The 23,243-nt window shown below is 39.3% G+C and overlaps 1 protein-coding gene across 9 annotated transcripts in view; it reads left to right on the forward strand.

Moving 5' to 3' along the window:
- BTRC (beta-transducin repeat containing E3 ubiquitin protein ligase) overlaps positions 1 to 23,243 on the forward strand; it is a 193,104-nt gene that overhangs the window by 134,656 nt on the left and 35,205 nt on the right. The gene's annotated exons all lie outside the window — the stretch shown is intronic.

Raw genomic sequence — 23,243 nt, forward strand, 5'->3', positions numbered from 1 at the left:
AAGTGTACAGTTTATTAGCTTTAAGTATATTCACACTGTTATCACATTATTGTTAATTTAATAATTTCCCTGAATACTCTCAAAATTGAGCATATTTTTATATTATACTGGATTGTTTTCTTTGTCATAAATTAAATGACCATATGCCTATGGGTCTTTATCAAAATCTTGAACTCTGATAGTAAGTCCCCTAGCTTTGTTGTTATTCTTCAAGATTATCTTGGTTATTCTTGGTCATTTTCATTTCCATATACATTTTAGAATCACCTTGTCAATATTTAGTAGATGTGTACTTTGTGTACTACAGCACTTGAACATGGAACAGTCTTTGTATATTTGTTTAAATATTAATAAAGTTGGGCATGGTGGTTCATGCCTATAATCCTGGCACTTTGGTAGGCCGAGGTGGGAGGACTCCTTGAGCCCAGGAGTTTGAGACCAGCCTGGTCAACAAAATGGGACCCCTGTCTCTACAAATAAAAAAATTTTTTTTTTAATTTAGAAAGGCATGGTGATGTGTGCCTGTAGTCCCAGCTATTCGGGAGGCTGTGGTGGGAAGATCACATGAGCTTGGGAGGTTGAGGCTGCAATGAACCATGATGATGCCACTGCATTCCAGGCTGGGTGACAGAGAACCTGTCTATCAATCAACCCATAATAAATAAATGAAGTTGAGATATATATTGACATATACAGAGAGAGTGATTACTCTGTACCCACAAAAATGCCCTAAGTTGTAGTTTCTTCTGATTTTGCCCAGAGCCTTTTAACCTGGCTCTCCTAAGTTGCTTTTTTTTTTTTTTTTTTTTTTTTTTTTTTGATAGAGTCTCACTCTGTCTCCCAGGCTGGAGTGCAGCGGCGCAATCTCAGCTCACTGCAACCTCTGCCTTCTGGGTTCAAGCAGTTTTCCTGCCTCAGCCACCCTAGTAGCTGGGAACACAGATGTATGCCACCACGCCCAGTTAATTTTTGTATTTTTAGTAGAGACAGGGTTTTACTGTGTTGGCCAGGCTGGTCTTGAACTACTGACCTCAGGTGATCTGCCCCCCTTGGTCTCCCAAAGTGCTGGGATTATAGGTATGAGCCACCACACCCGGCCTCCTAAGCTGCTCTTAACGATCTAAATCACATCACACTCTTTTTTTTATTTTATTTTATTTTTGGAGACAGAGTCTTGCTCTGTTGCCCAGGCTGGAGTGCAGTGGCACGATCTCAGCTCACTGCAACCTCTGCCTCTCAGGTTGAAGTGATTCTCCTACCTCAGCCCCCTGAGTAGGTGGGACTACAGACGGACACCGCAACACCCAACTGATTTTTGTATTTTTAGTAGAGACAGGGTTTCACCATGTTGGTCAGAATGGTCTCACTCTCCTGACCTTGCGATCCACCAGCCCCAGCTTCCCAAAGTGCTGGGATTGCAGGCATGAGCCACAGCACCCAGCATCTTTTTTTGATTTCTTTCTTTCTTTTTTTTTTTTTTTTTTTTTTTTTGTGATGGAGTTTCATACTGGTTGTCCAGACTGGAGTGCAATGGCATGATCTCAACTCACTGCAACCTACGCCTCCCAGGTTCAAGCGATTCTCCTGCCTCAGCCTCTTAAGTAGCTGGGATTAGAAGCATGTGCCACCACGCCCAGCTAATTTTTTTTTTGTATTTTTAGTAGATACAGGGTTTCCTCTATGTTAGTCAGGTTGGTCTCAAACTCCCGACCTCAGGTGATCTGCCCACCTCAGCCTCTTAAAGTGCTGGGATTACAGGCATGAGCCACCGTACCCAGCTCTCTTTTTTTCTTTTCTTCATAATTCTATCTTCAGTTCTATTGGCTAATGGTGGCCACATAAGTTAGCATATTTTTAAAGTATTTTAGTCATAATTTCTCTCCTGGAGAATTTAGCATTAAGTTTCAATTAAAACTACAGTTTTAAAATTGAGTGGGCAGGTCCTTAATACAGCCTGAATTGTTGAGATGGTTCCTTGGTGCTAGAAAATAATAATAACTCCCTTTAGTAACCATGTATGTGGTAGATCCTGTTCTAAGTATTTCATATACATAATCTGTTATTTCTTTTGACAATTATAGGAAGTAGGTTGTATTAGTTTGGTTTACAGGGGGGAAAGTGAGGCTTAAAGAAGGCAACTAGCTTGCTCAGGCCTACATAGCTTATATAGACACTTGGCTTGAACCTGGGCTTGTCTGACACTATTCAGTACTACCTTTGTTTTTTTTCTTTTTTTGAGACAGAGTCTCGCTCTGTCGTGTAGTGGCAGGATCTGGGCTCACTGCAACTCCACTTCCTGGGCTCAAGCAATTCTCATGCCTCCGCCTCCTGAGTAGCTAGGATTACAGGCACGCACCACCATGCCCAGCTAATTTTTTTAGTAGAGGTGGGGTTTCACCATGTTGCCCAGGCTGGTCTCAAACTCCTGGCCTCAAAGTGATCTGCCCACCCCAGCCTCCCAAAGTGCTAGAATTACAGGCATGAGCCACCATGCCTGGCCACTATGCAGTACTACTTTTTAAATAATTATTTATCTCACCACCTCCATAAAATAATACCCTGGCTCCTTCATATTATCTTTAAGGATATATCATCCAAAATGTCTTGATTCTGTCTTTGTCACACCCCTAATCCCCATTCTCACTGCTGTTCTCTTAGTTCATGTCTATTCTGATATCAGCCTACTCTTCCATTCTTACTTACTATGTAGGCCTACTAGATTGCTCACTATCAAAAATGCTATCACCACGGAAAGGTGATGTTATAAATTCTGCTTCCAACTTCCAATGAAACTTAAGTTTTTCAAATGGAAATCAGTGCTCAGTGCTTGTCCATATTCATTTAGTTATTACAGTAACTAATACGCCACATGGATCTGGAGGGCAGCTGATGGACTTTGGAATTGGAAAGAAAAAGCTCTCTGCAGTACAGCAGGCTATGGACTATAATGCTGAAAATACAACTAGCAAAGAACAGTAGCCATCTGATCTTGAGCACTTATCTTAATAAAGCCTTGAGAGGATTCCAACAGGTTTTTTATATCTAGTTGCAGACTTTTCTTGTAGCTCTACTATGGTTATGCTCTGCTTAATGATAGGGTTACATTATGAGTAACGTGTCATTAGGCAATTTCTTCCTGCTGAGAACATTATAGAGTGTACTTCCACAAACCTAAATGGTATAGCCTCCTACACACCTAGGCTATATGGTATATATATTGTTCCTAGGCAACAAACCTGTACGGCATGTCGGCATACTGAATGCTGTTGGCAATTGTAACACAAGGTGTTTTGTATCTAAACATATTGAAACATGGAAAAGGTATAGTAAGAATACAGTACTGTAATCTTAGGAACCATGACTGTATATGCAGTTATGGCTAAAATGTCATTACACGGTGCATGACTGTACTTTGATTTGGCTCTAAAGGAGACCAGTTGGTGTATGTGATTTTTTGCCTTCATATGAGGCAAAGGGATTATTAATAAAGAGGTACATTCATTTACTGAAAGTTTTCTAGAAAACCTTTATTAAATACTGGAAACTATTGGAGGAATAGTTGGGGAAATTATCAGAAGAGTTTATGTGAAAGAAATGAGGCATATTGAAACAAAATTTCAAGAAGGCATTACTAGTGTCAGCCATGAAGAAGGCTAAAACTTTACAGTTTTTAAGGTTTTAAATTATTAATTTTGGAGTCAGCATGTAGAAAAGAGAGAATAATAATATTACCTATGTACCTGTCACTCCTTTGCATTAAAAACTCAATTGTTTAAGAAAAATTTGACTTATCCTTGGGATTATAGAATACCTTGCTTGCCCAAATAATATTGTGAAAAATGTTTTCTAAATTCGAGGGCCAGGTGCAGTGGCTGAAGTCTGTAATCCCAGTACTTTGGGAGGCCAAGGCGGGCAGATCACCTGAGGTCAGGAGTTCAAGACAAGCCTGGCCAACATGGTGAAACTCCTTCTTTACTAAAAGTACAAAAAAATTAGCCAGGCATGGTGGTATACACCTGTAGTCCCAGCTACCTGGGAGGCTGAGGCAGGAGAATTTCCTGAACCCAGGGGGCAGAAGTTGCAGTGAGCTGAGATCATACCAGTGCACTGCAGCCTGGGCAACAGAGCAAGACTCTATCTCAAAAAAAAAAAAAAAAATTTTTGAGGTGTAAGCGTAAACTCCAATATGATGGGTTTTAAGTAAAAAAATGTGAAGAATGAATCTCTATTCCTAAATTTATGTACCCAATTTTATTTTAACTTACAGTAGAACTGGATTATAGACTCAAAGTTTAAGAGCCAGACTGAGCTTCAGATAATCCCATCCACTCACTTATGTTACAGATGAGATCCTGTGCCAGTAGCTAATTAGTTGTATAGCTAATTAGTGATTTAGACTGGGCCTAAATCTTTTTAGCATCATGTTGCCTCACTTTTGCTTTTAGGCTTCATGAAAGCATATATGTCAACTATAGGAAAACTTTTTCATGAATGGTTTGTTTCCAGAGCATCAAATTTCAGTATGTATTCCTTAAATTGAAAATAGAAATAAACTACAGTGTTTGATGCATAGAAAAATTCCATGGGAAAGAGTTAGTACCCTTAAGCCTCATATTTATAGTGCTCTATATGAACTTAACCACTCCCAGGTGAAATAGAAAGGTTAGGTAGTAAACCAGAAAATGTCTCTATAGAAACTGTTTCATGCTCTAAGAAAAGCTAAGTTCTTCAAAGAAAGGATACAAGTTCTGTTTTTTGGGGTTTTTTGGTTTTTGGTTTTTGTTTTGTTTTGTTTGTTTGTTTGTTTGTTTTGAGATGGAGTCTCGCTCTATAGCACAGGCTGGAGTGCAGTGGCACCATCTCGGCTCACTGCAACCTCCGCTTCCTGGGTCCTGGTTCAAGCAATTCTCCTACCTCAGCCTCCCAAGTAGCTGGGATTACGGGCACGAGCCACCATGCCCAGCTAATTTTTGTATTTCTTAGTAGAGACGGGGTTTCACCATGTTGGCCAGTCTGGTCTTGAACTCCTGGCCTTGTGATCCACCTGCCTCGGCCTCCCAAAGTGCTAGGATTACAGGCGTGAGCCACCACGCCCAGCCCACAAGTTCTGTTTTTAAATCAAGTGCATAAATTTTATGGAGGTGACTCCCTGATTTTCATTTTCTTATTACAGCCTCTCTTCACAGAAAACACCTACACAAAACCCCTGGTAGGAGTTTGTCCCATTCTTATTATGGGTTAAACAGACAAACCATTTTTGGTGACCCTCAAAATTCTGTGTCTTTTATCAGAAAAACAAAAAATCTGTAATTTATGGTCTATGAAACCCCATTAAAAATGGTGCCCATGTAGGGGACATACAAATAACCTCCAAAGTTACAGGGTAGTAGAGTCTTTTTGCTAGTTTCTGAGAGAAAGGAGAGGATACTGACAACAGCCAGAATTTTAGTCTGGTTTCTGCCCTGGCTCTGTCTTTGCTGATTCTAAAACAATGCTGCAAATCAGAAGGAAGCAAAATGTACTCTGTGCCCTACAGGATGTTAGCTCTTTGGTAGAAATTGTTAAAATGGATTTTAAAAATTAGAGTTATGCACTGAGAGTCTTGTTACCATTCTGATAATTTCCTTACTGTTCTTCCTTCACTAAAGTTGGTTGTTATAGGAATACACTGTAGCAGTAGTCTGAAAGATTGAAAAGAAAAAAAAAATCAATGTGCAAATGTCTTTTATTCCATATTGTAGAAGATTTTCGAGGGCTTCCTTTTGCTATTTCCTATCTTCTTCAATTATTAAATTTCACAAAACATGAAACCGCTGTTAGTCATCATTCCTTTTGAAAGTTCAGTTTTATTTTAGTTCTTAAATTTTTGCATATGAATCTTAGAAAATGGATTAGATTGCCAAATTGGAGTGCCTGTGGACAAAGCATCAATATAGTGATATATTGATTTCCTTCATTCCTCCTTGGTGAGAGAAGGGGACTCCAAATGTTTACACCATAAGACATTTTATCATTGTACTCACAAAAAACAATACCACCCCCTCATTCGTTTAGATTAACAATTCAGTTTATCAAATATTTTTGAGCTGCTGTTATATAGATACTGAAAACTTATGTGAGGGTCACTTTTAAAGTGAAAGTTTCTGGACATAAAATTATTGTAAAAGCAAAGAAGAGTGTATTTAAATACAGTGTAGCATTAAGCTAATTATAATAAGTAACTGTGTAGATTACAATCCTTTCTGGTTAAAACTCAGGACAATTTATGCCCTTACTATGTGCCAGGTACTCTTCTGAAAATACCTTTATATGTATTATTTTAATCGTAACATTAGCCATTCCAGGTAAGTATTATAACGATCACCATTTTATGAATGAGGGATTTGAAGCCCAGAGAAGCTCATTAATTTACCCAAGATCACACTCCAAGTAAATAGTAGAGCTGGGATAGAATCAGTGCCAAATTATGATGGTTTTTGTTGTGATATTCTATTACATAAACATAAACTTCTTCAGAAAGACATTTAAGCTGGCTTCAGTGTGGCACTTTTGGTCTTGGTGCATATGTAAACCTCTTTTGGTTATAGAAATGCATTTATCCATCTATGCAATGCAGTCCTGGTCTTCTACATTTAGTCATAGTCATTGACTTGGAGCTTCATTGTCATTGAAAAGAGGAAGGGGATCAGAATTTCACTTTAGAAAAACTGTTCAGTTTATATAACAACTGCATTTTGAAACCTAAACTTTATTAAGTTGTGTGAATCTGAGCAAGTTATTTTGATCACCTCTGCTGAAAAAACAGATGCTGCATCTAAACTAAGCTTTTCCTGGATAAATTAAGAAAACAATTACCAAAGAATTCCAGAGAGAAATGTCTTTAGTCCCTTGATGTTCCCAGGGTTATTAAAGTTTTACCTGAATATAACCAAGACTTCCAGAAATTACAAGTCATTTACTTCATTCACTGCAGCTAAGAGAGGCCTGTGCTGCTGCCTCGTAGGATTATTTCTTGCTGCATTTAACATGCATTAACAAGCATTTGGAGAAAGTTGAATTTCTTCTAGAAAGCTGAGTTGGCTTCTTGAGATCCTATCCAAAAAACTGTGGTTTCCTAATCCCGGTTTTAGATAAAGCTTCTCAAAGGCTTTTTTTTCAGGAGCAAGTTGTACCAAGTTGTTGAGGCCTTTTTCTAGAACACAGAAATCAAAGGATTAGAGCACAAAGAGGAGCAGGGTAGTTTCTTCCTTCTTTATTTAAACTTGACTGTATTTTTCCCATGCAGTTTTTAACTGTTTTACATATGCCTCTGTGTATTCCTTTGACAACTGATGTATTCCCTGCTTATGTTAGAACTTAATTTTCTAATGCTAACTCAAGGGAGGAGGGTGTTAGGGGGAAGTTGTGCAGAAGACTCTCGTTTCAACTTTCAGCCTCACAGAAATTTTGTTTTGGTAATCTTAACATTATTTAACATCTAGGTGAGCAACCTCCACCTGAGGAAGTTATGCAGAAAGAATAACCAGATTCCAGACAATTAAACTTTATTACTCTGCCTGAAACATTAAGTAGTGGTTTAAAAAAAAAAGTTTTTCATCTCCACTCCCTCTTGATGTTTATTGTGTGGGAGAGGATATTTGTCCAACAAACATATTGTTCCTCTTAGAGCCAGTGAGCTTGATAATGCTAGGTCCCTTTTGCATTTGGTTATATTCATTCTCCCCCTTCCCACCTATTTCTCACTTCATCTCTCCTATGGCCATCTCCCTCCATCTCTTCCCCAGCTCATTATCTCTCCCTGTCCCCATCTTTTCCCTAGCCCTGATTATCCCTCTTCCTTCATCCTTTTCCCATCTCTCACCTACCCCACTGCCTAGTCTTTACTGTCCTTTCCCCAATCCTTAGTCACTTTTGTCATTCCTCTTCTTCTCCTACCCTATTCTCTAGCCTTAGCCCTTCCTCTCCTCCTTCCTTTCCTCCTTCTCCTTTCCTATTTCCTCCCTTCCCCTTCCCTTTTCTTCCTCTCCTCACTTCTCTCTCTCCCTTCGGCTCTCCTTCGTTTCTCCTCTATCCTCTCCTCCTTTCTGTTCCCCCATTGTAATAACCTATAATTCTGTCTCCAGGATCATATCATGACTTCTCTAAGGTGTTCAGCAAAGATTAATTTTGCCTGTTCTGATCAATTTGCTATTATGAACAAAGAATTCTCTAGATGGCACAGATACACTCTGCCCTCCCCCACATCCATCAAATATTTGACTATTTATTTATTTATCGTTTGAGACAAAGTCTCACTGTGTCACCCAGGCTAGAGTGCAGTGGTGCGATGTCGGCTCACTGCAGCCTCTGCCTCCCGGTTGCAATCCTCCTGCCTCAGCCTCCCAAGTAGCTGGATTACAGGCATACACTACTGCAACCAAGTAATTTTTTTTTTTTTTGGATTTTTATTAGAGATAGAGTTTTACCATGTTGGCTAGGCTGGTCTCGAACGCCTGACCTTAAGTGTTCTGCCTGCCTTGGCCTCCCAACGTGCTGGGATTACAGGCCTGAGCCATCATGACTATTAGCCATCATTAGGCCCTTGACTAATAAATTTTTTTTGACTAATAAATTTTTAAATAAAAACCAGAAAGATATATACCCACCAACATGTGAACATTATCTCTTTGTAGATAGTTGAAATCATGGGCAATTTCTATGTTTTTGTGTTTTTGAATTTTTCATATTTACTAAAATGTGTGTACTATAAATGCTATTTTTAGAAAATGGATTAAATATTCTTTGCTTGACCCCCCCATAGATCTTTGTTTAATGAAAGTGAAAACAAAATGACTCAGATTTGATTCTTTTTGAAGATGAATTTGATTTGCTATTTTGAGGTTCAGTTTTCCAAATTATTTTACCTTTCAAAATCTTGGCCCTTTGGACTGAAGCATGAAACCTTCAGTTCATTGGCACTATTATGGCACATGGTGGATGTTAAATACAGTTCACCAATTAGGCTTCAACCCTAAGTCCTATAAGACCTTTACTGCCTTTCTCTGTCCTCCCAAAATTTAGTTCATGTTTTGTTTCTATAATATTTCAATATTAGGAGAGTGTTCAGTCCGATAGACTTGGTAATTTATATACAGATTTGTTTTCAGCTCTGTTATCAGTCTTGGGGGTGGGGAGGACAGGTATTGATGAGCACCTGCTCGGCTGTTGTTATACACCTTGTTTGTTGTCCTTGGTAGTGTTGATTATAAAAAGCATAGCAGTCATGCTGTACCAAGCCAAGATGCCAACTCTGTCATAGTTAAATGTTAAAATTCCAAGCTCAGATTCAAAATTGACCGAAAGGAAATCTTTCAGCAGACTGTTTCAGTCCCAGTTGACTAAGGCTAGGTATGGAAGGTGAATGGCAAGACCAGATGAAGTGCTCTAGACAACTGAAGTTTGCTTATTTCCTAGCTATAGTGTACTCATTGTTTCGCAAAGGGTTAAATGATGTAGTTAGCAAATGGTTTCTGGCTGCAGGGGTTTTTGAAAAGAGATCTAGGAATTCTGCAGTTAATTGAATTCTTCAGGCATGGACTCATGGTCTCTGAAAAAATTTGAGTGAGTAAAATTCTCTGGCTTTGCTTCTAGATATAGTTCATACCATATCTTAGGAATCCAGAATTATTTTTGAAGGATTTTATGCCTATATATGCTTATTGAACATTTAATAAGATAAACATGACATTTTAAAAGATTTTATTCAATGTTTTTGTTCCCTTGCATTGCCCTTCTCCTTGTTTTTTTCTTCTCTCACTTCCTTAAGTCTATATCACTGGTGCATTTTTTCCCATCTTGTGAGCAAAGCTTTAACAGTACGTGGAAAGTTAACTGCCTGGAGTCTTTTAAATATAAGTAACACGCAACCAGTAATAAGCTGTCGGTTGATTTTTTGCTGCCTGCAAAGAAACATAAACACAGTGCTCATTTCTGGCAGGTTTTTACTGTCAGACTTTCTCCTATTATATTTATCTTACAATTTGCCAGGGGGTGAAGTTATTAAGTTTTAGCAGCAGCCATCGATCAAGTTCACAAGTTAACACGATAAAGGCTCTGTGCCGCTCCGATCCGGGGAAATGATGATCCTCACTCGGTAATTAACTAAATGAGAAAGTTAAATCTTACTTGAGAGCTGGGAGAGATGAAAGAGAGGTGTTTGTCAGTTTCTCAGTGGAAATTAGAAGCAGTTTTCTGCAATTCCCTAAGCTGCTGCTCTGTCATATTTTACATAAGCACTGGGAAAACGTCTTGTAATTAGTGCTGTCATGGAAGATTTTTTTTTTGCTGAAGGATGTTGGAATAATTCATTAGATTATCAAGAAAGGCTTGTGTCCTGAAATGATTAGCACAGTGAAATTTAAACCATTAACGATAACAAGTTTAGAGCTTGCTGCAGTGCAGAGGCACCCAGGGTATGTCTGTGCCTATTTCAATCATTTCTTATAATTAAACATTATGTCCTTTTTTTTTCCCCCACCACTAGGACCCATCCAAAAATCCTTTTAAGGTGGCACTGTCTACATCAGTGGGTTTACCAGCCTTGGAGGTGTGTGTAGTTAGTAGCTATAATAATGCAGCAGTAAATTAAACTGCTGTGAGTTTCTTGGTTTAGAACAAAAGAACCTATCACCCTGGAAGCTATAAAGTTGCAGGAGGGGGCCAATAAAGAAGCAAGAGTCTCAGTTTTAAAACCTAAAAATGTTAAATGACTATCCTGTCCCTTTAACTGTGTTAAAAATTAGAAAATAATGAAAGATGGCTTTGTTCTGATTTTGATGAATTTTATATATGGGTTTTCCTATTTAGTAAAAAGAAAAAATGATTGGCAAGTATCCAATCATTAAATAATCATATATACTGGGACAATGTCAGTTCATTTCCTACTAGGTTTTATTTAAAAGAATTGAAATGACTTGCAAGCCTTTTCTTGTTGGTTATTAGAAATCATTCAGATTCATAATGTGAACTTTTCCCTTTGCTGACAAATCTGCCCCTTCCTGTCTTCCATGTTCACTAATCAGATCTGACATGTTTATGAGTTCACCTAATATGTAATCATATTTAGTAGAGGCTGTTAAAATATTAATACAATAATCCCACTGAGAAATATGATGTTTGCATCTGTTGAAATGTGTGCCCCATTCTGTATGTACCATTTTCTTTTCATTTGTACTCCCACTCCCCACCCTACTGCAAAAAATGTAATGGACTACTCCTTTGATCACTGAGAGTTACAGAGTTTTTAAGAACTAAAAGTAGAATGTTAAAAGTTATCCCACTTTTGAGCATTCATTTCTTTTTTCTGCATGTTCAATTTATGGCTAAATTCTTTAAATTTATCTTGAAATCTGCTTGTAAGAGGATGCTCAGGTGCCAGCGGGCTCTATCCCTTCTGGGTTCCCTTTTTTTTTTTTTTTTTTTTTCTACTCTAGCTCTTTAGGAATCTAGGTCTTCCTGCTATCACCATCTTCATCACTAGGTGTGCTTACTTATCTCTTTCCATTCTAATCAAAATGTAGACAATCCTATTTTCTCTCAATTTAACCATGGCAATGGCAATATGGACTCTTTTTTTTTTTTGAGACAAGATCTCACTCTGCTGTTCAGGCTGAAGTGCAGCGGCATGACCACGGCTCACTGCAGGCTCAACCTCCCAGGCTCAAGTAATCCTCCCGCCTCAGCCTCCCAAGTAACTAAGACTGCTGGTGTGTACCACTATGCACAGCTAATTTTTTTTATCTTTTTATAGAGATGGAGTCTCACTCTGCTGCCAAAGCTGGTCTCAAACTCCTGGGTTCAAATGATCCTTCTGCCCTGACTTCTCAAAGTTCTGGGATTGCAGGCATAAGCCACCATACCTGGCTGACTTTTTTTTTTTTTTTTTTTTAAAGACGGGCACAGTGGTTCACACCTGTAATCCCAGCACTTTGGGAGGCCGAGGCAGTTAGATCACAAGTTCAGAAGTTCGAGACCAGCCTGACTAACATGGTGAAACCCTGTCTCTACTAAAGAAACAAAAAATTAGGCATGGTGGTGTGCACCTGTAATCCCAGCTACTCTGGAGACTGAGAGGAGAATAGCTTAAACCGGGGAGGCAGAGGTTGCGGTGAGCAGAGATCACACCATTACACCCCAGCCTAGGCAACAGGACAAGACTCCATCTCAAAAAAAAAAAAAAAGGGATGCTTTTATAAATAAAACAAAGGAAAATAATTGGAAAAGATTTTTAAAGTCATCATTTTAGGATGTTTATTTAACTAAAGCCCAACAACAGCCTATAGAGAGTATAACATAGACTTTTTAAAAAAATCTCTTCTTTGGCTAGGCATGGTGACCCACGCCTGTAATCCTAGCACTTTCAGAAACTGAGGCTGGTGGATCACCTGAGGTTGGGCATTCAAGACCAGCCTGATCAACATGAAGAAATCCTCTCTCTACTAAAAATACAAAATTAGCTGGGCATGGTGGTGCATGCCTGTAATCCCAGCTACTCAGGAGACTGAGGCAGGACAGTTGCTTGAACCTGGTAGGTGGAGGTTGCGGTGAGCTGAAATCGATCCATTGCACTCCAGCCTGGGCAACAAGAGTGAAACTCCACCCCAAAAAAAAAAAAAAAAACTCCCCTTCTCCCTCAAAATCCTTGTAAGTTTTGCCTTGTTTCTCCTGGCCACAGGAGCAAGAACACATTAATCTTATCCAGATTCATGTACCAGACTAAATATCTAAAGGATCAGCTTTAATGAGGTAGTAAATTATTATACTAAAATAAATGTATATTATGACCTAGACTTACAATTCTCAACAGCGCCTTTCTCCTCCTCCTCCTTCCTCTGTCGTGAGAGTTAAAATATATTTCTTTTAAACACTGCCTAATCTCCTAGCAGTAATCACGTTTTGCCTGGATTATTTTATCAGCTTTCTAATTGATCTTTCTTCCTCTCCTTTTGCAGCTTGCTCTTATTATCCCCTCCCCACCTTCCCAGCCCAGCCCCAGTCCATTCTCTGTGTGGCAGCTAGTATTACATTTCTAAGGCACAAATCAGACGATGCCATACGTGACTATTTCAAAACCTCCAGGGGCTCTCCTTTACCTTTCAGATGAAAGCTAAACTCTGTAGGGTGGACCAGAAGGCCTTATATGATCTTACCCCCAGCCACCTTAATTCCCACTATTTTCTTATTCATTCTGCCTAGCCATACTGGCCTTCTGTCTTTCACTTGAACATGCCATTGCACTTGCTCTTCCTTCTGTCTGGAAGGATCTTCCCCAAGATCTTTACAAGACTGACGTGTCATTCAAATCTCAGCTCAGGCGTTACCCCTTCAGTGGCATTTCTTGACCACTCCAGTTAAAGTAGGCTGCAGTCTTTACTTTTCTTTTCTTTTTTTTTTTTTTTTTTTTTGAGACATGATCTCGTGCTGTTGCCCAGGCATTCAGTTCTTGTGCCTTAGCCTCCCAAGGAGCAGGGACCACATGTGCACACCACCATGCCCAGCTAATTTTTTTTTTTTTTTTTTTGAGACAGTCTCACTCTGTTGCCCAAGCTGGAGTGCAGTGGGCGATCTCGGCTCACTGCAACCCCTGCCTCCCGGGTTCAAGCAAGGGTTCACATGCCATCACACCCAGCTAATTTTTGTATTTTTAATAGAGACAGGGTTTTGCTATGTTGGCCTGGTCAGGTGGATCTTGAACTCTTGATCTCAAGTGATCCACACACCTCAACCTCCCAAAGTGCTGGGATTACAGGCATGAGCCACCATGCCTGGCCCTTTACTCCTTAATTTATCTTTCTTTGTTTTCTTTACAATCATTATTGATTTCTGAAATTAACATATTTATATATGATCTTTCTCTTCTCCTCCTGAGAGAAGGCAAAGACACTTTGTATGCCTGTTCACAGCAGTTTCCCTGTCACCTGGTGAAGTGCCTGGCATAGAGTAGTTACACAATAAACTGTTGTTGGTTGATTGGTACCACTAAAGTTCCACCTTTAGTCAGAATTCTTGTCCTGTCCCTCCTAGGCTGCAGCCTTACCCCCCCTGCAAAGCCCTTGCCTATTTTATTCTTAAATTAAATTAGTATTTAATCATTTTATCCCCTTTCCCCACCATAGTTTTCAATGCCAGAGCCTTTCCTTAAAGTCCTTCTCTAAGCCAAATGGATTCCTTAGATACCTTTTATCATTTGCATCTCTCTTGTCATAAATACTTTCTTCATCTAGCCCTTGCAACCCTAGTTCTTAAGAGTATCTTGTGTCTGGAACATCTTTCTCTACTTACCACACCCTCCTTTTTGGTAAAAGCAAGTTTTGCATGCAAACTAGAAATATTTGTTATTTCACCATGAAGTTCTGTCAGTCCACTATGTATTTCCCAACCTATACATAATACAGTTAGTAAAGTCAGCAAACTTAGTATTACAATGATAGTCGATGGTCAAACCATCAACTGTATTTTTCCCTCCTGGCCCAGGCTGCAGCTTCAGAGAAATTCATGGTAATTTTGAAAGTGGTACATACAATATGTTTTCAGAGGGGAAATGCCCCTAGCCTTTGAGAACTAAGCTTAAGGACAGCTCTAGAAATACTTAACTCCCTTTGTTTTGTGTGCTTGTCACCTGACAGCTTCTTTCTGTCTCCTTCTTTCTTTTCTTTTCTTTTGGAGACAGCTGTTCACTATAAACAGAAAAGCAGAAGAGGGAGATGTGCAGGGGTGGCAGAAACTTACCATTAAGCTGAGGCTGTTTGTCAACTTTCCAAGACACTTGAACAGTAGTGGTTGAGTCATCAGGCTTTTGTTGGGAAAGCAAAATCAATTCTACTGCATCCTGTAACCATTATCCTATCTCCCAAACACTCTAATATACAACCTTTTGATTTTTTTAATCATTGAACTTTTTCACTGTGTCCTCACACAATTTGTGCTCTCAATTTGGAATTTTTCTGCATTTACTTTAGATAGTTGTAGAAAAATCGGTATTGGAGAATGGTAGAAGAAAGGGGCTTGACAACAAAGACCTTTATCTCTGGATTTCTCTACAAACATAATATCTTAGTTACAAATAAAATTCATATTACAGTGGATTTATCTGTAAGAATACTCTACCCTTAGAAGTTTTTGTTTTTGAGACAGAGTCTTGCTCTGTCACCAGGCTGGAATGCAGTGGTGCAATGTCAGCTCACTGCAACCTCCAACTTCCTGGTTCAGGCTGTTCTCCTGCCTCAGCCTACAGAGTAGCTGGGATTATAGATACCGCGCCACCATGCCCAGTTAATTAATAATTTATTTAATTTTTGGGGGGACGGAGTCTTGCTCTGTCGCCAGGCTGGAGTGCAATGGCATGATCTCAGCTCACTGCAACCTCCGCCTCCTGGGTTCAAGTGATTCTCCTGTCTCAGCCTCCCAAGTAGCTGGAACTACAGGTGCATGCCACCACACTCAGCTAATTTTTGTATTTTTAGTAGATACGGGGTTTCATCGTGTTGGCCAGGATGGTCTTGATCTCTTGACTTCATGATCTGCCTGCCTCGGCCTCCCAAAGTGCTGAGATTGCATGTGCGAGCCACCATGCCCAGCCAGAAGTTTTTTAAAAATCAACTTTATTAAAATATAATTTATATATAATAAAATACACCCATTTTGAGTATATGGTTCAATGAATTTTGACAACTTGCTTAACAATCAAGTTAGTGAACATTTTCATTGCCCCAAAAACACCCTTGTACCCTTCCCCAGTCAGTCCCATCCCTACGTGCAGCCCCAGGCAACCACTGATATATTTTTCTAACAATTAGAGTTACTGTTCCTAAAGTTTCATACAAGTAGAATCATAAGGGACTCATTTGTACCTGGCTTCTTTGATTAAGCACATTTTTGGGATTCATCCTTATCATTTTGTGTGTCTGTAATTTATTCTTTTTATTGCTGAGTACTATTCCGTTCTACAGAAACATCACAATTTGTTTACCAGTTTATCTCTTGATGGTCATTTGGATTATTACTGTTTTGGATTTTTATTAATATTTGAAGCAAAAAACATTAATGTACCAGTCTTTGTGTTGAACTGTGTTTCATTTTAAGGGGGTAGATACCTAAAGTGAAATCACTGGGTCATTTGGTAAGTATATGTTTAACTTTACAAAAAAACTGTCAACCTGTTTTCCAAACTGGTTGTACCATTAAACATAACTGCCAACAATGTATGAGAGACTCAGTTGTTCCTCGTTCTTGCCCACACTGAGTATTGTCAGTCTTTTAAATTTTAGCCATTCTAGTAAGTGTGTCATAATGTCTTGATATTTTAATTTTCATTTCCCTAATGACTAATGATGTTGAACATCTTTTCGTATGCTTATTGGTCATCTGTGGATCTTTTTTGTGAAGTATCTGTTCAAATCTTTTGCCTATTAAAAAAAAGTTTTTAAAAAAATTATTAAATGGTTATTAAACAGGGTTTTAAAAAAAATTATTATTGAGTTCTAAGAGTTTTTAATAGATTCTGGATACAAGTCCTTTGTGAAATACGTTTATTGTGAATGTTTTCTCCAGTTTGTGATTTGTCATTTTTATTAACTGTTTCTTTTGGAAATCAGGTTTTAAACATTGCCATACACCAATTTACTGACTTTTTCTTCCTTTTATGATGTTTGCGTATTTCAAGAACATCAGAGTTTTCTCCTGTGTTTTCTTTAGAAGTTTTATAGTTTTAGCTTCTACATATAAAGACAGAATCAACTTAATTTTTGTGTATGGTAAGAAGTTAGGAACAAACTTCATTTCCTCTATGGATATACAGTTGTTGAAAAGACTATCCTTTCCTTATTGAATTTAATTTTATTTTAAAAAGGTAGGTATGTATTTTATTTATTTTGAGAAGATGTCTCGCTCTGTCACTCAATCTAGAGTGTAGTAGCACAATCTAGGCTCACTACAACCTCCACTTCCCAGTTTCAAGCGATTCTAATGTCTCAGCTGCCCAAGTAACTAGGATTACAGGCATGAGCCATGACATCCAGATCCAGCTGATTTTTGTATTTTTAGTAGAGATGGTGTTTCACCAAGTTGGCCAGGATGGTCTGGATCTCCTGACCTCAGGTGATCTGCCTGCCTTGACCTTCTAAAGTGCTGAGATTACAGGTGTGAGCCACCATGCCTAGCCTCCCATTTAATTACCTTGGTATCTTTCTTGAAAGTCAGTTGGCTGTATGTGTTTCTGAACTTGCTATTCCGTTCCATTGATCTACACTTTTGTCCTTACACCAAAGCCATGTTATCTTGATTACTATTACATATCTTGAAATTCACTAGTCTGAGTCTTCCATCTTTTTTTAAAGGGTTTTGTGGAGGTTTGTTGTTGTTGTCGTTGTTTTGATGCAGCTTCATTCTGTCATCCCAGCTGCAGTGCAGTGGCACAATCTCATCTCGGCTCACTGCAGCCTCTACCTCCTGGGGTCAAGCAGTTCTCCTGCCTCAGCCTCCACAGTAGCTGGTATTACAGGCACACACACCACACCTGGCTAATTTTTGCATTTTTAGCAGAGGCAGGGTTTTGCCATGTCGGCCAGGCTGGTCTCAAAATCCTGACCTCAAGTGATCCCCTCACCTCTGCCTTCCAAAATGCTGGGATTACAAGCGTGAGCCACCACACTCGACCTTTTTTTTAAAATTCAGGAATATTTTGGTTAAGTTTATGTCCTTTGTTTTTCTATACAAATTTTAGAATCAGTGAGTTAATTTGCCTGCTGAGACTTTGATACTACACTAACTCTGTAGGTCGGTTTGGAAAGAATAAACATCTTAGTAGATCCAATTTCTATAGTATATCTCTTCATTATTTAAGTGTTTTAAAAATTTCCCTCAGCAATGTTTTATAGTTTTCAGTTTATAAATATTACACAAATTTCATCAGGTTTTTTTTTTTTTTTTAGACAGAGTCTTGCTCTGTGACCCAGGCTGGAGTGCAGTGGCGTGTGATCTCAGCTCACTGCAACCTCTGCTTCCCGGGTTCAAGTCATTCTTCTGCCTCAGCTTCCTGAGTAGCTGGGACTACAGGCGTGTGCTACCATGCCTGGCTAATGTTTTATACTTTTAGTAGAGATATGGTTTCACCATGTTAGACAGGTTGATCTTGATCTTACCTCATGATCCACCCACCTCAGCCTCCTAAGGTGCTGGGATTACAGGCTTGAACCCACCATGCCTGGCCCAAATTTTATCAGATTTATTCCTGAGAATTATATGTTTTTATGGTACTACAAATTGTATAGGTGAATGGTTTAAAAAAAAAAAAATTTTTTTTTTTTTTTTTTTTTTTAATAACTATATGGAGTACTCTCAGGGTGACTAGTGACTTGAAAAGGGACACAGTAGGGGCTGGTGAGTCTCATGATGATCTGTTTCTTGATCTGGGTGTTGGTTATGTGGGTATGTTCACCTTGTGAAAATTAGTTGAGTACACTTAAGATTAAGCATTTTTATGTATGTTATACTTTACTGAAAATTAAAATGGAAAAAATATATAGTGAAAAAGAAGAATGTACTTCAAAAAGAGGGGAAAACTCAAGTCCAACAGTGTATTAGGCTTGTTAAGAGTGTTGAATTGTGGAGCACTTGACTGTATGCTAGGTGGTGTGCTAAGCATGCTTTTCTTTTTTTTTTTTTTTTTTTAATATAATTCATTTATTCCTCTTGGAAGGCTCAAAACAAGTGAAAGCATGCTTTTCATGAGGGGTTTTTTATTTGTTCCTTACAAAAATCCTGTGAAATAGAACCTATTATCACCATTTTATAGATGAGAGAATTAGACTCGGGAAGATCAAGTTATTTACCCCATGTCACACAGCTGCTAATTTGAGGAACTAGAATTTGAAACCAGGTCCTTTTACTCCAGAGCCAAAGCTTTTAAAACAGTAGAGGTAGAGAGTAATCCATTTGATAATGGATCTCAGGTATGTGTCTTTCTGCCTCATCAAAAAAATACTTTTTTTTGAGAGGTGGTAACTAAAATGTATGCCAGCTAGAATAGCCCAGAACAGTTGATAAATATGTGAAATCTGTTTATGTCTAATAACCAAATGTTTGATTCCCACTTAGGATTTGATTATTGAAAGTATCAACCTTGCCTTCTTTTTAGCTTCTGCCGTAGGATACCCAAACTTTTAAAATCCTTAGGCAGCTTTATCTAACAGTCTGATAGCAACTGATCAAAGCATGACTCCTCATGATTATAGCAATATCTCATTTATTTAACGTATATGTGGAACAATTTCATTAAGTTGCTGATTGTTCTTCTCTGTTACTGGCATTTCTGGTCTTTATCCAGAAAACAGTACTCCAGTAGCACCCAACTCAGGTCCATTTTCACCTTTTAAAAGACAAAGGGTGCCTTTTAAAAGACAAATATATAAAAAATGATAGAGTGGGAGGTTTTCATTGTTGGGATGAGACGTGGCATTTGGTCAAGATTATAAACTCACTTGTTTGTTAGTTCTCTAAATCTTCACATTACACGAGTTTTCATTTCTGAGATACAAACAAATAACCTACACAAAAAGCAGCCCTAAAGTCCCCCAAGGCCTGTATCCAACAAGGTTCTTATTAATCATTTTTAGTCTGTTTCATAGGCAACAATGGCATTTATGCTAGAAAACATCCATCTCAGCACACCAGGACTTGCTGTTTACAGGTGTCAGCTCCTTCTGTCTACATAATGTGACCTAATGCCATTCTTGAAAATACGCTTTCAGCTGTGTAGCTTTACTTTGTAAAGAGGCCTGTGTATAGGATTTAACATCTAGAAAATAAGGCAGGCCTCAAGAGTTCAGGGCTGCAGTGAGCTACAATCATACCACTCTAGCCTGAGTGACAGAGCAAGACCCTGTTTCTAAAAATAAAAGTAAATAAATAAAAGACAATAAGGCAGGCCTGAGCCTTGAAATGAATTATCTAAATTTGGTACAGTTTTACAGCATGTTTCACATTGAGTATATCTAAGCAGGAATGAACTCTATGGTAACATGGGTCTTCTTGCCACATTTGGATTGTCTTAGATAAATATGCCAAAGATTCATCAAATTACTTTGAAAAGTACCCAGTTGTAACCATTTGTGATTATCCTTTAAAGAAAATCCCACTTTCTTCAGAGTAGCAAAAGTCTAACAATCTGATATCCACTGATCAAAGCATGACTCCTCATGATTATAACAATATCTTGTTTATTTAATGTATAAGTGGAACAATTTTATTAAGTTGCTGATTGTTCTCTATTATTGGCATTTCTAGTCTTTATCCAGAAAACACTGATTTCTGAATCTTTTCTATTGATTTCTGAATCTTTCCTAGTGACCCCCAGCTTCAGACTTGAGTGTGATTTTGTCTCCTCCTTTTTTCTGATACTCATATCCAATCTATCAGCAAATTCAGTAGGATCTGTCTTCAGAATATCCACTGAATACCAGTTATTTCTCACCACCTCTGTAGCTGCCACTGTGATCTAAGAGATTGTTCTCTCTTCCATGGACTGTTTGAAGCATTGTCTTAATTGGCCTCCTTCTATTTATGTCCCATGTAATTTGAAAGAACCACATAACAGTGGTCCTTTTAAACGGTGTCAGATTGTGTCACTATTATGCTTCTGGGTGTTTGCTCCTTTGCCTTTCTGTATGGTTTCTCATCCTCCATACCTGTTTCTCAGGTTAGCCTGAGTTTCTTACATGGTAGCTCAATAATCTAAGGAGTCAACAGAAGTTGCCTGGGCTTAGAAGTCCCAGAAAATTTCTCCCCATTCTCTTAGTCAAAGCCCAAATTCACAGAATAGGACATAATCTCCACCTTTTGATAGGAGGAGGAGTATTCATGTAGAGGAAGGGCTGGAATTGCTGGGGGTCAATCTCTGGAGATTTGCCACCACCACCATCAGAATGACCAGGATAATTTGGCCCCAGCCACTTCTCCAGCCTTACTTTTCCTTGCTCACTCTATTTAAGCCACACCAGGCCCTCTTGTTCTTTGAACATGCCAGACAGATTGCTACCTGGGACGTATGGTGTCTAAATTCCCATTGCCTAGACCACTCTTCCCCTGTGTCTAGTTCCTTCATTTCCTTCATGTCTGAGTTAGAATGCCACCTCTTTCAGGAAACTATCTCTGACAGCTTAGACTTAAATAATCATATTAGTTTTTTGTTAATTGCCGCATAATAAGTCACCACAAACTTAGCAAGTTAAAACAACACCTATTTATTAGTTCTGTGTATAGTTCTGAGGGTCAGAAGTATGGCGCATTGTGACTGGGTTCTCTGCTCAGAGTATCTCAAGGTTTAAATCAATCAAGGTGTTGGGCTGGACTGAGTTCTCACCTGGAAGCTCTGAGGGAAAATCCTCTTCTCAGCCCACTCTTTTTTTTGAGATGGAGTTTTGCTCTTGTTGCCCAGGCTGGAGTGCAATGGCACGATCTCAGCCCACTGCAACCTCTACCTCCTGGGTTCAAGGGATTCTTCCTCAGCCTTCTGAGTAGCTGGGATTACAGGTACCCGCCACCACACCCGGCTAATTTTTTGTATTTTTAGTAGAGACGGGGAATTCGCTATGTTGGCCAGGCTGATCTTGAACTCCTGACCTCAGGTGATCTACCCACCTCGGCCTCCCAGAGTGCTGGAATTATAGATGGGAGCAACTGGCCCCAGCCTTCAGCTTATTCTTGTTGGTAGAATTCAGTTCCTTGCCATTGTAGGACTGAGGTCCCTATTTTCTTACTGGCTGTCAGCTGGGAGCTCCTGTCAGCAGCTAGAGACTGACCACATTCCTTGCCAGCTGGCCCCCTTCCTCTTCTGCAATCCGTTGGAGCAAACTCTCTGCTTTTAAAGCTTTACGTGATTAGGTCAGCCCCAGCTAAGTAATCTCCTTATCTTAAGGTCATCTAATTCAGATCCCTCTTTTAATCACAGCAATACGTACATTACTATTTTAATAATTCAGGGAAGATATGCGTATACCAGGGGCCAAGAATCTTGGGAACCATCTTAGAATTTTGCCTACCACAATAACATGCTTTGTCCTGTCCTCTTATCCTGCTTTATTTTTCTTCATAGCATTACCTACATTATTCTAAGTATTTGCTTGTGGTTTATTTGTTTGTTCGTTTGTTTGTTTTTGGGGACAAAGCCTGTTGACCAGGCTGGAGCGAAGTTGTGCAATCTCAGCTCACTGCAACCTCTGCATCCGGGGTTCAAGCTATTCTCCTGCCTCAGCCTCCTGAGTACCTGGGATTACAAGCGTGTTCTTCTCCCAAAACGTTGGGATTACAGATGTGAGCCACTGCACACAGCTGCTTGTGTCTTTAGTGTGCCTTTCACACTAAGAGTATATGTTAGTGATGTTAGAAACTGTCATTTTGGTTCATTGTTATATTTCTAGTGCCAAGGACAGTGTTTAGCACATTGCAGATGCTCAGTAAATACTTATTGAATGAATTAATTAATAAAAAAGACTTAATGGGAAATATAGAATATTTCATGGAAAAGGGTAGATTGAGCATATGAGTGTTATTTAAGCTTTATGTCCAGAAAGGTACCACAGAGTCTCAGAATATTCATTGGTTTCTCTTTCCATGAAGGATTTCTTATTTGACTATTAAAAGCCAAGTTGTGCCGGGTGCGGTGGCTCAAGCCTGTAATCCCAGCACTTTGGGAGGCCGAGGCGGGTGGATCACGAGGTCAAGAGATCGAGACCATCCTGGTCAACATGGTGAAACCCCATCTCTACTAAAAATACAAAACATTAGCTGGGCATGGTGGTGCGTGCCTGTAATCCCAGCTACTCAGGAGGTTGAGGCAGGAGAATTGCCTGAACCCAGGAGGCGGAGGTTGCAGTGAGCCGAGATCGCGCCATTGCACTCCAGCCTGGGTAACAAGTGAAACTCCGTCTCAAAAAAAAAAAAAAAAGCCAAGTTGTTGGCCAGGCACAGTGGCTCACATCTGTAATCCCAGCACGTTGGGAGTCCAAAGCGGGTAGATCCTTTGAGGTAGGAGTTCAAGACCAGTCTGGGTAACATGGTGAAACCCCATGTCTACTAAAGACACAAAAAAGTAGCCAGATATGGTGGCGCATGCATGTAGTCCCAGCCACTCAGGAGGCTAAGGCAGGAGAATCGCTTGATTCTCCTGGGAGGTGGAGGTTGCAGTGAGCCAAGATCTCGCTACTGCACTC

The sequence above is a fragment of the Sapajus apella genome, unplaced genomic scaffold (assembly GCF_009761245.1).
Source record: "Sapajus apella isolate SASKATOON/1434 unplaced genomic scaffold, GSC_monkey_1.0 scaffold13, whole genome shotgun sequence".
Classification (NCBI taxonomy): domain Eukaryota; kingdom Metazoa; phylum Chordata; class Mammalia; order Primates; family Cebidae; genus Sapajus; species Sapajus apella.